General features: G+C 39.6%; 1 pseudogene; it reads left to right on the plus strand.

Annotated features, from left to right (window-relative positions):
• Window positions 1–6,846: 6,846 nt before the first annotated feature.
• LOC102491255 (cathepsin L1-like) lies at window positions 6,847–14,729 on the plus strand (annotated as a pseudogene).
• Window positions 14,730–15,263: the final 534 nt, after the last annotated feature.

Here is a 15,263-nt window from a genome sequence, read left to right on the forward strand (position 1 = left end):
ATCTCTCTTTCTCTCTTCTCTCCTTGGCAAGTGCATGTATCCTATAGAAAATTAAAAATAATAAGAAAAAAGAAAACAGTGTCTGCCATGACGACGATGATGGTGATGACACCAATAGGTCATACACAGGTACCAGGTGCTGTTCTGATCACTTTTGACATATGTCTCACAGAGTCTTTTTTTTTTAACTTTTTTTTTTTTTTTGAGAGGTTTTTGCTATAGGGTGCGTGTGCTCGCCAGACAGACAGAGAGAGACAGAGAGACAGAAAGTGAGAAATCACCCCCCAGGGGGATGGCCATGCCACAATCCCTTCTCCTCCATTCTCCTCTGGGGATCTTGGGCACGCACGCGCACATGCCCAGTGTGAGTTTAAGCCACCGGTTCCAGGACTTGAACGGCGGTCGACTACATGGGAGTCCAGCGACATAGCCATTACGCTAACTGCTGGTCCCTCACAGAATCTTCACAATAACCCTGTGACAGTGGTTCTTGAACTTTTATGTAAATCAGAATCACCTGAAGGAGTTCTAAAACTCAGATCCCTGAAGCCTGGCCCTGAGTTTCTGATTCAGTAGGTCTGAGATAGGGCTCCAGAATTTGCTTTTCTATTAAGATTCCAAGGCATGCAGAGGCCATTGGTCAAGGACCCCTACTTTGAAAATCATTTTGCTAAGAACTAGGTGCTCGACTATGCCCCATTTTATAGGTGAAGGTGGTCATAGTAGAAGGGGAGAATTGGGCAGGGGAGGAGGGGGATTAAGTGTCCAGTTTCTTTTTCTTTTTTTTCTGTAGGGTGCATGTGCTTGCCAGAAAGCCAGAGAGAGACAGAGAGATAGAAAGCGAGAAATCAAGTCCCAGGGGTGATAGCCATACCGCAATTCCTTCTCCTCCAGTCTCCTCTCGGGATCTTTGGCACGCACACACACACACCCGGTGTGAGTTTTAAGCCACCGGGTCCTGGACTCAAATCGTGGTCGACTACATGGGAGTCCAGCAACATAGCTATTATCCTAATTGCTGGTCCCCTGAGTTTCTTTCCAAAGTGAAACAGTAACAGAAACACATCAGGTCTGTAGGGCTTAGCAAAGGAAGCTGAACATTTAGGTCTTCACCTTTGTTCCTCCTCCCAAACTCCATCATATATTTACCAAACTCCACTCTGGAGTCCTCAGAGCCCCAGGAAAGTGAAATATGAGCACTGAGTCACCTGAGGCAAACCCCCAAGACTGTACGAGACCAAACTCTCAACTGATACAGACGCCGGCTCCCCTAGCATCACAACAAAAGTGAAAATGGTCAGGAGAGCCACTGTTTCCCCCCAAAAATTATTCAATACTATTTGTTACAATAGCAAAGAAGACTTTATAGAAGACCATCATGTTAAGTAAGGGACCACCACAATGACATCTTGCCGCAGATGGGAGAAATTGGGCTGAACTCTGAATAGAGTACAGGCAGGTGGATGTTTGTAGTCATAGAGCAGTGGGGGAGTCCATCAACAAGGAATTGTTTAGAGAAAAAAATCCAGGACAAGGGGCATTCCGGCTAAACCAATCTAGCAGGATTCTTGTTGGAGACAAGCCAGGTGAGGAGGTGACCTTAGGAATGATGGAGAACGAGGAACCTGATCAGATGTAACAATGATCAGATATCCTGATGAGGACTTCTTGCTAAAGAGACTTTGTACGATTCTTTGCTAAAAGTGGATTTGACAAGCAATTGTCCTGATGAGTCTAGAGGAAGATTAAAGTTTGCCAAATAAAGGACCTTTGTCACCATGCAGATGGTGTGCTTTGGAGGGACTTGGTAGACCTCTGAATCTGCTCTCTCACCAACTTGCAGGAGGGCATTTTGCCCTTTACCCCTTTACCCCTTGGGTTTTTCTTTGTTTCATGTCTGGAGACAAAGGTGATGTGGTTTACCAGAATGGTCAGATACTGAAATCAAAATTGGGAGAAAATGTTTTAGTAACAATCTCAAGTATTTGAAAATGAGGTTAATTCATTCACAGATTCAGAAGACATACTAAATATGTTTTTCTAAATCTGAGGAAATAGAATCATATAATTCAGCATCCACAATTCTCTATATTATCCCTTCCAAAACAAAACAAGGGTAATTTTCTCAGTATAAACCAACTTTGAGTCTTCTGTCAAATCGTTCGTTGCACTCTGGTAGTTTATGTTCATTTGTCGTAAGTCTTGTTTTCCTACCCCAGTAAACAGAACAGAACAATGCTTTTTAAGTATATCCTGACTCAGTAAATTTTAATAAGTTGGAGGGAGTTGTTACACTGAAGGGAAGGGTTAGGTGACATCAGTATACTGAATACCAGCACACTAAAATGTCCTGTTTCCCTGTACTTAAAACTCCTAGGGACTGGGTCAAAATTACATCTTGTTTTATAAATGAGAAAAATAAATCTATGCAGATGCACATGAGGATGTACTTTTAGAGATACTTCATTTAAAATAGGAATCAAGAAGTCCTGCCAACTGCATTTTAATAAAGGCAGAGCTAAGTCTTGGTCCCTTGACTAAAATGTGGCCATTTTAATAGTTAGCACTCATCAGAGTAATTTTGCAATAAAATGGGGATTGAAGAGTAGAAATAAGAACCAAATGGTCAGCAATACCACACTTCCGTGTTGCACTATCTAACAGATACTGTATACGCAATGAGTTAAAGGATTGCATTTATTGCACATTACCTTCCATTGTGTTACTTACATAGACTTCTCCCTTATGTCTCTTGTATTTAGAGATTTCTTGGTTTAAATTTAGATTTTTGTGCACACTGGGTAGACAAAGAGTCTATGTTTTCTCCAGTGCATTTGCATCACATTCTAAGAAACTAAGAGGATATTATTCCTAAGAGCAACACCTTCTGTCTCTATCACCCAAGCCTGCTGCCTGGCTCAAGAGGCAGATATTAACGTATTAATAACTGTAGTTTTTCTACCCTATTCAGTCTTGTAGAGCCATGGGGTTGGGCAAGGGTAACTGTAAAATCATACTGAGATCCTTGGAATGATTGTTTTGAACTTCATGGTGTATTTTTTGGAAACCCTTTTCTATCATTTGCAATATAGCAGTCACCAAGTTCTAGCCCCTAGTTTAAGACAAAAGACTTCTAATTCTTACAAGATTGTACAATGCAGGGGACCAGCAGTTAGCGTAATGGCTATGTCACTAGACTCCCATGTAGTCGACTGCGGTTTGCGTCCTGGACCCGGTGGCTTAAAACTCACTCTGGGCGCATGTGCATGCGTGCCCAAGATCCTGAGAGTAGAATGGAGGAGAAGGGATTGCGGCATGGCCATCCCCCCTGGGGGTGATTTCTCGCTTTCTGTCTCTCTGTCTCTGTCTGTCTGGCGAGCGCACGCACCCTATAGCAAAAATCTCTCCAAAAAAAAAAAAAGAAAAAAGATTGTACAATGCAATATGTAATTTATAATTGATTTTAAAATATTGTATGGGAGTGACAAGGTCATTCAGTGGGGAAGGAACTGTCTTTTCTTTTGATTTTTTTGATTTTTTAAATTTTTATTTCTTTTATACACTCAATGATATTACTTAGCTTACAAAGTGATTATTCCAACATGTGTACATTTCTCACCAGTCCAGTTCACCATACTAGAAAGTTATCTTTGAGACAGCAGTTAGCATATTGGCTATGTCACTAGACTCCCATGTAGTAGACCGCCGTTCAAGTCCCAGACCTGGTGGCTTAAACTCACGCCGGGCGTGTGTGCATGCGTGCCCAAGATACCGAGAGGAGAATGGAGAAGGGATTGCAGCCTGGCCATCCCCCCTGGGGTGTGATTTCTCACTTTCTGTTTCTCTGTCTCTCTCTGTCTTTCTGGAGAGCACACATACCCTATAGCAAAACCTCTCCAAAAAAAAGAAAGGTTAAAATGATAATTTTATGTCTTATCTTAACACACAAAAAAATTCTATGTTAGATTATGCTTCTGGAATGTTTTTTAATTTACTCTTAAGTAGAAGTAAGATTACAAATGGAAGTAGACTATGACTCAATTTTATCAAAGAAGTCAAAATATGCACACTGAAAGGTTATGGGAGAAAGGACTTGTGCAAAGATGATATTTTTTTCTCGAGTCGTATTTTCTATAAGTAATATTGTGTGTGTGTGTGTGTGTGTGTGTGTGTGTGTTTAACATTACTACAGAATGTATGTACTCACCAGAGAGAGAGAGAGAAAAAGAGGAAAGTGAGAAATCACCTCCCAGGAGAGATAGCTATGCCACAATCCCTTCTCCTCCAGCCTCTTCTTGAGATTTTTGGTATACACCCACACGCACAGGTATGATTTTCAAGCCTCTGGGTCTGGGACTTACATCGCACAGTCAGCAATGTGGGATCCAGCAACTTAACCTTATGACAACTGCTCACCCTTGAGTATTTTTTTATGTAACAAAAAAAAGACACAAAGTTAGAACATTTCTAATGAATTAGATAATGATGTAAATTAAATACATTATATACTTTTAATTTAGCTACAAATTATCCCATTCTCTGTATTTTGAATCCTGATATTAGATGCCGTTACAGCAAATTTCTTTTTTTTATTTTTTTTTGAGAGGTTATTGCTATAGGGAGCGTGTGCTCGCCAGACAGACAGAGAGAGACATAGAGACAGAAAGCGAGAAATCACCCCCCAGGGGGGATGGTCACGCCACAATCCCTTCTCCTCCATTCTCCTCTTGGGATCTTGGGCACGCATGCACACGCGCCCAGTGTGAGATTTAAGCCACCGGGTCCGAGACGCGAACCGTGGTCGACTACGTGGGAGTCCAGCAACATAGCCATTACGCTAACTGCTGGTTCCCAAATTTCTTAAATCAAACCTAAAAAGAACATTTTAGATACTGGTGAAGGTATCACAAGGCAGAGAGAGGCAGAATAAAAGTAGTTTCCATGTTCTCAATTGCTTTTCTTCCTTTTATTAACCACATTTATGTGCAAATAACTCATTTCTGTTTGTTTTGCCAAAGATTTGGAGGGACAAATCCCTGAGCAGAGAAGACAGAAGGACCCATCAGGAAAGGCAGACAGCCTCAGGGACTCACCCAGTCTCTTTGCCTCCTAGGAGTTTGGTCCTTACTCATTCCATCACAAGCTACAGAGATTACTTTTTCATTCCAGTATTTTCTAAACCCTTTTCCTCACAATATGCAATGCAGAGATAAGGCATCTGCCTATAGGGTTTGCATTCTTCCACATTTACCGTAGACTAAATAACCAGTAAATTAGAAGTCACCTGCTTTTGGCCCTGCAGGAAATCATACCCAACTCGAGGCCTAAAGGCAAAACAGGAATAGGCTGAAAATCCACATGGGACTTGCTATAAACTTCCTCTCAAGAACCACTGATCTAGTGCATTAAGTCAGAGCACTTAGTTGATCAGAGCCACACCAGAGAATTGATCGTCCTCCTTGAGCTGTTCTAGGGCACCTAGCTGACCTCCCTGGGGGTCCCCTAATGTAATCATATAGAGCTTGGATACAGGGTGGGGACTTTAAAACCAGATGGAGGCTGAGATGAACAAGATCCCTGGATCTCAACGATCTCTGAAGAGCTGTGTGTGTTAAGTGAGCCCTTGCAGCAGTGAGCTCTGCAGGTGAGCACCCCAGGCCTAGCTGAGGTGGAAACAGTTAACAGGAGATGGAACATAAATCCAGGGTCCCAGAAGCTGCCTGCCCCTGTCTAGGTGATGGCTCTGGCTACTAACAGTGCAGCCAGACCTCCTCCACAATCCAGGGGATGAGTGAAGGTGTTGGCAGCACAGACCCAAAAAGAGACTGGCAAGAATAGTGGGTGCTCTCCTTCCCAGTTTCTGCTGAGAAGGCATTCTAAGAAGCTTTCATTTAAGAAGGAAAAGTTCCAGAACGTACCTCACCTCTGTCTGTATATTAGCCAAGGAGGAGATATGAGGTGGCCTCTCAGATGTTCAGGATTTCTTTGCCTCGACTTAGAATCAGTATCCTCACTACTGAGGTTTCACATACATGACCTCAGTACCACTGGAATAAAACCGAGACCAACTAACCATTTCCTGTGTTTCTAGTTGTGACTTTAAGCTTCTGATGCCTCAAGTATCTTTACTCTTTCTTCTAACCTCAATTGCCCATTTTCTTTTTTAATTCCCAGGGCTCTGGGACAAGCTGTTTTTCATTTTTGTAGCTCAATCATCACCTCCTATGGCTCTTTTTCTCCAACCACATCCTTAACTTTTTCCACAGTCTTTGGATAAATACATGAGAGAATAGTTTTAACTATTTTTATTCTGACATAGTGGTCGTAATTTCTATGAGAAGAGTAAAATGGCTGTTTAGAAGAATGATTCTCACCAGAGACTCATTTCTTTCCCCTTTCTAGGTTTTAGAAACATAGATCCTCCACTCTTCCTGGCCATCCTTTGCTTGGGAATAGCCTCCGCTGCTCCAACACATGATCAACATTTAGATGAACAATGGAACCAGCGGAGCACAGACCATGGGAAAGAAAGTATATGGCACAGTGGATAGCATCCAAAATTGCCTAAAAAGACCCAGAGGGGCTGCTCCTTACTGTTAAGAGTTTACATCCACATAGAACCGTCTGGAGGTCGTCTCTTACCAAAGCAATAATTTAGTAGCACCCATTTTGAGCACAATATGGGCATCCAACCTTTTTGTGTCTGAACTTGGAGAACAGGTCCCAGAATTATAAAGCCAGCCTTGGCTATAGTTGTTCTATCTCTGTCTGTAAATTGGTGAACATGGTTTCAGCTTTAAGTAGAAATAAAGACCACCAGTCTTATTTTACATCTAGGGTGAAAAAGGATGGAGGAGAGCAGTGTGGGAGAAGAATCTGAAAATGATCGAGCAGCACAGTCTAGAATACAGCGAAGGGAAACATACCTTCACAATGCCAATGAATGCCTTTGGAGACATGGTGAGTGTAGTATGGAATGCTTACCTCTGTGCTTCCTCTCCTCAGTTCTTTGCCCAAATAATTTCTTGCTTTTCAATAATTGTTTCTTTTTCCTTGAAGACCGATGAAGAATTTAGGCAGATGACAAATGACTTTCAAAAGGAGAAGCACAAGAAGGGAACAGTGTCCCATCAATCCCTTCCTGAGGTCCCTGAATCTGTGGATTGGGGAGAAAGACTATGTGACTTCTGTGAAGAATCAGGTATGATGGAGTCAGAGTCAGACCTCCATCTTCACTGGAAGTCAAGAAGGAATTGATACCTTTGCCTTGGTGCCTGGTGAGACAGCATACAGTAGGCTATTTTATAGAGGGTGTTCAAATATGGAAATTGTTGCCAAAGTGTTGGTATTTATTTTGTGCATGGCAATTTTTAATTTTCTTTCCAATGTCACTGGAAAGAAAGCCACTTTGTATTGGGCTTTTGGTGCTGGTTCTCTTGAAAGACGAATGTTCTGAAAAACTGGCCAACTTTTCTCACTAAGTGTGCAGAACCTGGTAAACTGTTCTTGTCCAACCAATTTGGGCTACAACAGTGGCCTGATGTCTCAAGCCTTCCAGTACATCAAATACAGTGGAGGCCTGGAGTCAGAGGAGTCTTATCCATATGAAGCAGAGGTAAATGGAGCTCCTTATCCGGCTGTAACTTCAGTCCTGCTTCAGAAATGAAAGTAAGTCAGAGATAACAAACAATTTCTCCAGAATTCACATTTTAAATGGGCAAATTTATATCTGCAAGCTGTCAGTACTGTCGTAAATCATTAGGTTTTGCGCAGTTCTCTGATTAGATGTTAACATTAATAAGAATGTTTGGTTATGTAACATGGTAAATATACAAGCCATCCTACACATACAGAGTCTCCCATTGTAGAAAATTTCTTATGAATATGTAGACCTAGAGAGTCTTACTGAAAAGACCTGAGTCAATTTTTCCTGCCAATAAATTACTATTTATTGGTTTGTTTTACTTCCTGGGATGATTTATAACAGTGCTGATTTGGAAATCCTAAGCAGTTAACTGATCAGTGTTGTGGTTCTAACACATGTTCTACAGAAGGTGAATGGCAATCATCAGGTCTCTTGCCCTTTTACCTTTAAGAGGAGGGTACCTGTAGGTACAATGCCAAGAATTCTGCTGCTAATGTGACTGGCTTTGTGCATATCCCTGTGGACGAGAAGGCCCTAGAAACAGCAATGGCATCTATAAGACCTATTTCTGCTGCTATCAATTCAAGCTGTCATTCTTTCCAGTTTTATAAAGGAAGTAAGCATTTTTATATTTATGCAAAAATATTGAAAACCACCATGATGTAACAGAACAATGGATTTCTTTGTATGCAAAATTGAATGTAAATATTTGGACACATGTTTTTACATAATCATTTATTCTGTACACACAATATGTGTATGTGTTTCCATTTGTCATTATTTTAAGCATATTTCCATGCATGTACTTCATAGTTTTTAATAGGTAATATTTGTATGTATAGCTTGATTTATTTACATTTTCTCTAAATGTTGGCTCCTTAAATTTTTTTCAATTATTTTTCTTCTTCAATGAATAAGAGAGAGAACAAGAGATAAAGAATGAGAAAAGTACCCCAAGAGGGTCTTAATGCTCTAAATCACCCTGTGTCAGCCAGCCCTGATGAATGGGCACCTGCATGACAGGTGTGTCTATGGTGGTCTCCAGATGCAAACTCACAACCTTCCTGTGTGGTATTGAAGTACTGCTACACATTGGACCCTGAAAGTTTTACTTCTGTAATTAAATGTAACAGTAGCTTCTTGGTTCAAGTATTCTCTGCTATTTTCTTAGACTGACATTCTATGATTAGATCTAAAAGATTACAGAGAGGTCTTTTAGGCATCTAGGCAAAAAAGTCCCTTTATGAAGAATTTTTTTTTGCTAATTTTACCTCCACCAGTTTTGAATGATAGTCTCAATCCCTAACATTGACAACAGGAGACCTTATTTTGAAGTTTCATGTGGGATTTGTGTCATTTCCCTGCATCTGCAGATGCCTCCATGGCTGGGGTGACAGGGTAGTTTCCTGTGGTGTGCTCTGGAGCTTCTCACCCAAGAACTGATTTTATCCTACCAGCCCTTTTTTATGGACCAAACTACAGTAGCAACAGAATGAATCATGCTGTTCTGGTGGTTGGCCATGAAGTAATGCAAGGAGCATCAGAAGATAATAAATATTGGCTGGTCATGAACAAGTATAAATTGCCAAAAATATTCACAATATTTACTTACAAATTTTAGTTTATTGTAAAATTTACATAAAATGAAATACACAAATCTGAGGTGTATATTCTTTGTTTTTTGATAATGAATTCTTATATAACCCAAATTCCCATTAACATATATTACATTACCATCATTCCAGAAAGTTCTCTTATGGGCCATTCTTGTCTACTGTGCTAATTTAATATTTTGGGTAATATATTGTAGTTTTAATTTGTAAATTTTTAATGAAATTAGAACAACTTGTAATATTTTTTTCATTTATTGGTCATAGAGCACATGAGTATACACGTGAGAGTAGGAGAGAGACAGAGAGAGAATGAGCAAGATGAGCAACCTTCAAAGAGTATGACCACTTCGTGATCCCCTTCCTGCAGTCCTCCAGCCTGTAAGTCTTGAGCACTTGTATGCTTGCCTGCTATGTTTCAGACTTACCTTGCAGGGACTCAAACAGAGGTTACCATGTGGGATCCAGCTTCTGAGTAGTGCATTGCTCCAATACTACAGAGTTGGCCCAAGATTAGACCAATTTTTAAATAATTAGATCTTCTTTCTTTCTTTCCCTTTCTTTATCATATAGAATAGTTTTGCTGCCCTAAAAATCATCTGTGTTCTACCTATTCACCTCTGCTCACCTCGTAGTTTCTGATAACCACTGACCATTTTACTGTTTCCATAGTTTTTTCCTTTTCCACAAACTTTTATAATTTAAATCATACATAGGTAGCCTTTTCATTCTTAATTCTTCCACTAGTAATGCATAAATTTCCTTTATGTCTGTTCATGGCTTGAGAGCGCATTTATTTTAGTGCCAAATAATATCCCATTGTCTGGAGATACTACAGTTTATTTATCCATTCACCTACTGAAGGACTTCTTGATATATCTATGTTTTGTTAGTTATGAATAAATCTGGTATAAATATCTGCATACAGATTTTCATGAAGGCACAGTTTTCAATTCATTTGGGTGAATACCAAGGAAGAGAATTGATGGATTATGTAAGTGTATGTTAAATTTTGTTAGAAACTGTCAAGCTGTCTACCAATGTAGTTGTACCATTTTGCAATTTCCATTTTGCATTTGTGGCAATAAATGATTCCTCTTGTTCCATGTCCTCACTGGTATTTCATGTTGTCAGTGTTTGGATTTTGGTCATCATGATAGGTATGCAGTATTATCTTACTGCTGTATTCATTTGTATTTACCTAACAATATATTATGTGGAATAACTTTTCATCTGCTTATCTGCCATCTGTAGATCTTATTTGTTGAAATGTCTATTCAGATCTTTTGCCTATTTTTTTTTAGCCAGGTTGTTTTTATTGTTGAGTTTGAGAGTTCTTTGTATATGTTGAATAAAAATTTTTTAATGAGTATTTCTTCTACAAATATTTTCTGTCAGTTTGGAGTTTATGTTCTGATTCTTTTGACACCGTCTTCAGATCAGCTCCTAATTTTTGATGAAGTCTGATTTATCTATTATTTCTTTCATGGATTTAACCTTCAGGGTTGCATCTAAAAAGTCATCATCATATCCAGTGTCATCTGGGTTTTCTCCTATCTTATCTTCCAGCACTTTTATAGTTTTGCATTTTACATTTGTGTGTATGTGAAAGGTGTATGGTCTGTGTCTACATTTCTTTTTTTGCATGTGAAAATAGTTTTTGCACTTTTTTTGCAGTTGTAACACCATTTGTTGAAATGACTATATTTTCTGTTGTATTTCCTTGGCTTCTTTATCAATGATCAATTGACTCTATGTATTAGCATATATTTCCAAGTTCTTTTTTATATGCTATCAATGATTTCTTTAATCATTCATCAATATAACTTTTGATTAATGCAGTTTCACAAAAAGTTTTGAGGTTGTGTAGTGAGTGCTTTCTGACTTTGTTCTTCTTTAATTTTATTTTGGCTAATGTAGGTCCTTACCTCTTCCTAAAAACTTTATTTGTTATTATTTTATTTATTTTTTTAGAAGTGGTAGCTCCATAATGGACCAAAGCTTCAGGGCCCAAAGATTACACTGGGTTATTAAAAAAGCGATGACACTTTTTTTGCATAGAAAAACAGAAAAAAATACATCATGACTTTTTCTACAACCCAATCACAGGGTACACAGAGGAAAATATGTTATTAAAAGATTCGGCAACTAAGGAACCAGCAGATGGGGTAATGGTTACATTTCTGGACTCCTATGTGGTTGACCACAATTCTAGTCCTAGATCTGGCAACTTAAAACTCACACCAGACACACGTGCAAGCCTGTGTGCCCAAAATCCCAAGAGCAGACTGGAGGTAAAGGGATTCTGGTGTGGCCATCCCCCCAAGGGGTGATTTCTCACTTTCTATCTCTCTGTCTCTATCTCTTTGGTGAGCACATGTGCTCTATCTCAAAAATCTCTCTTAAAAGAGAGAGAGAGAGAGAGAAAGATTCAGCAACTAAGTCCTGAATGTTTGGTAATTAGACGGTTAAGTTACAATTTTAATAATCCAGAAACGTGTCTGCAGCTATGTAGGATTACATAACCTATAATGAGGACACCAGGCAATCATCTCTTCTAATTGTTAGGGCTGGATTCCAAGAGATACTCAATAAGCTCTAGTATCCAATGCTCTGACTTCAGAAGGACAAATGCATTTCATTTCTTCTTTCTAAAATTGAGTGTTATATTGAATTGTTAAGTAGATGTCCAGGTGATAGAAGTTGCTTATGACTTTAAACCTTCCAATGAATCTATGAAACAGGGCTGAATCACCAGTCCTGAGATATCCAGTGACATCTCTTTGCGATTCTGGTGGCTGGAAAGTCCAAAGGCATCATGAATGGCAGAAGGTAGAATTTGAGTAGGGCATGACCCTCATCCATGAATTTCTCTCTCTTTTCATAACAGCTTAAAATCACTTTGCTAATAAACACAAAATTAATTACAGAGATTTTTATTGGAATTCCATTGGGTCTTTAGATGAACTGAGAAGAAATGATGTCTTGCTAATATTGAATCTGCTTACTGGTTAAGAAGAAATATCTTCTATTTAGTTTTTTTTTTTTTTTCATCAGTGCTTTGTATTTTTTCTTATATAGATCTTATGTATGTATATTTTGTTATATTGATACTTAAAGATTTTTTTTGTGGTGCTAATGTAAATGGTCTTGTATTTTTAACTTCAAAGTCCAGTTGTTCACTGCTGATATGTAGGAAAGCAACTGAGTTTTGGTTATTGAACTTATATCCTGTAATCATGCTATAATTGTTTATTAGTTACAGGAGATTTTTGCTTGTTTCTAATTGGTATTGTTGATTCTTTTGGATTCCTACATATACATACACATTACCTGAAAATGAAGTTAGTTTTATTTCCTCCTTCCCAGTCTGTATACCTATATTTTCTTTTGTATCCTATTGATTAGCTATAACATTGAGTCCTATGTTGTAAATGAGTTGTAAGAGAGGACATTTTTGACCTGATATCAGTAAGAAAGTCTCTAATTTTTTACCATTAGATACTGTGATACCTGTAAGTTTGTTATAGATAGTGATTATGAAGTTGAGGAAATTCATTTTTTAATTTTTGGATGACTGAGAATTAGAATTTCTTCTTGATTCTTAGAATTTTTATATCTTCTTAGTTTTATCCTGCTTTGTGAGAAAGAATGGCTAGAGTGGGCTGGAATTGGGTATTGCCCTACTACCAAGTTACATTAAGTATTGATAAAATCCCACTAAGTTAGGCTTCAGTAAAATAATTTCTGTTGAGAACAGACTTGCTTTTAAAAAAAATCCGAACACTGGCATATTTCAACATGATACTACATTCATATCAGGAGTCCCAAGTCCGCATCCTAAGGCCTCCCTATGGATGCTGGACAAGCCCACAACCTGGGCTAGCTGGGGCCAAGGATAGAATCACAACTTGAGGACCCTGCTGGAGGTGCTTTCTTCTCCAGTGTCCATGAATCTTCTCTCTCTTTCTGAAGAAATAAATAAAATAAAACATAAAAATGAAAAATTATCATGGTGGAGACTTCCTGTTTCCATTATGGCATTTAAGATGTTTTGAGTTGTAACTATGCACTAAGTAAAAAGATGGGGCCTGAACAGCACCACAGCAGTAAAACATGAGTCTGTGAGATTCACCCTCATGGGCAAGTTGTAGGTTCACATCCAAAAGTCTCCCTAAATATGCCAGGGATGTGTGAGCTCATTATTCAAAGCTGGTCAAAGCTGGGGGGTGGGTCACAGCACCAAGACCCCATTGAGGGTGCATAAACATGATTATGTTTAAGAAGTAAAGAGATGAATAAACTGAAAAATCAACAATTTTTCTTAGAATCATAGACAAGTGAAGTCATCAAGCAATCACTGCCCCACAAATTGAAGAGTCAGATGAATTCCAAGAATTGCAACTTTCAGAAGCAGTAATCTGCAGGTAACAGCAGTGGCATGGTGGCTGAGTTACTGAACTCCCACATAGCTGACCACAGTTCAAGTCCCAAACTGGTGGTTTGAAAATCACTGGTTGTGTGTGTGGGCATACCCAAAATCCCAGAAGGAACATGGAGGAGAAATGATTGTGGCATAGCCATCTCCCCTGAGTGTGATTTCTCACTTTCCCTCTCACTCACTTTCTCTAGCAAGCACACGTATCCTATGGCAAAAAGAACCTAAATAAATTAATTACATTTTTTTAAAAAGGAAGTAATCCATGAGTTGAGACCTCTTAAGGAACAAGTACCTGAGTAGGGAACCTAACCTATCACTGAGAAATGGCAAGAGGCTCAGTGTACATGAATCTAATGGTTAAAACTCTAAGAGATCTCAGTCGGAGGGAAGTCCCCACAGATTTATCAAGATGCAGTAGTTCTACCAGGTTCTCGAAGTGAAAATCTGAGGAAAAAATCCCTCGCGATTTGGATACAGGGGCAGAAAAGAAGCACTCACCACCGTATTATCACACTGGCCTTTGTATTATTCTTAAGAGCAGAATTACAAATGTGAAGCCAAGAGTTTACTCTTTTGTCCTACCTATAATGGACTTACCCTAAATGATTAGTAACCTATTGCTGCTTCTGAAAGTGGAAGAAAAGGAAAGGACACTTCTGTTAATACCTCAGTACACTGTCCTGTTGTTGGGGTATGTGAGTGTGTGTGACGGTGGGATGGTGGAAGAGCTAAAGGGAACAAAGCTCTGGAATTCTGACCAGAGCCTCTGTACAGTCTCACTACAGCTGTTCAATAGAACATCGTCCTTTGAAATATTCCTTTGATGTCCCTCTCTCCTTTAGGCCTTCACAAAGCCCACTCTCTATTTCTCTTTACTGATAACAGCAAGTTGGAGCTAACAGCCACCATCCTCAGAGAGTTTCCATATTGTGTGGATGGCATTGAAACTCAACTGCCAGTGGCAGAGCCTTCTATCTGTGCCAAATACAAACTTGGAAACTTGACTTTGTCAACTAATCTAAGGACCTGCTGATTTCACTCTCCTTTTCCCAGTTCTTCTTTAATAATTTTTTTTACATTTTTTTCTTTTTTTGGAGAGGTTTTTGCTATAGGGCGCGTGCGCTCGCCAGACAGACAGAGAGAGACGGAGAGATAGAAAGCGAGAAATCACCCCCCAGAGGGGATGGCCACGCCGCAATCCCTTCTCCTTCATTCTCCTCTCGGGATCTTGGGCACGCACGCACACGGCGTGAATTTTAAGCCACCAGGTCCAGGACGCGAACCGCAGTCGACTACGTGGGAGTCCAGCGACATAGCCACTACGCTAACTGCTGGTTCCCAAGGCCTCCACTCTTCTGTTACCATTTTCATCTTAGGCCCGTGAGGGGTGCCCACCTGCAGAGCCCAGAGCTCCTAGGGCTCGCTCTGTAGACACTGTTCTTCAGAGGTAGCTGAAATCTAGGAATCTGATCCAGCTGAGCCTCTCTTAGGCTTTAAAGCCACAGCCTACAACCAGACTGGACTTGCTTGTATCAGAGTATCCACAGGACAGTCAACTGGATGCCCT

This window comes from Tupaia chinensis, unplaced genomic scaffold (genome assembly GCF_000334495.1).
Source record: "Tupaia chinensis unplaced genomic scaffold, TupChi_1.0 Scaffold140925_1, whole genome shotgun sequence".
NCBI classification, from domain to species: Eukaryota; Metazoa; Chordata; class Mammalia; order Scandentia; family Tupaiidae; genus Tupaia; species Tupaia belangeri.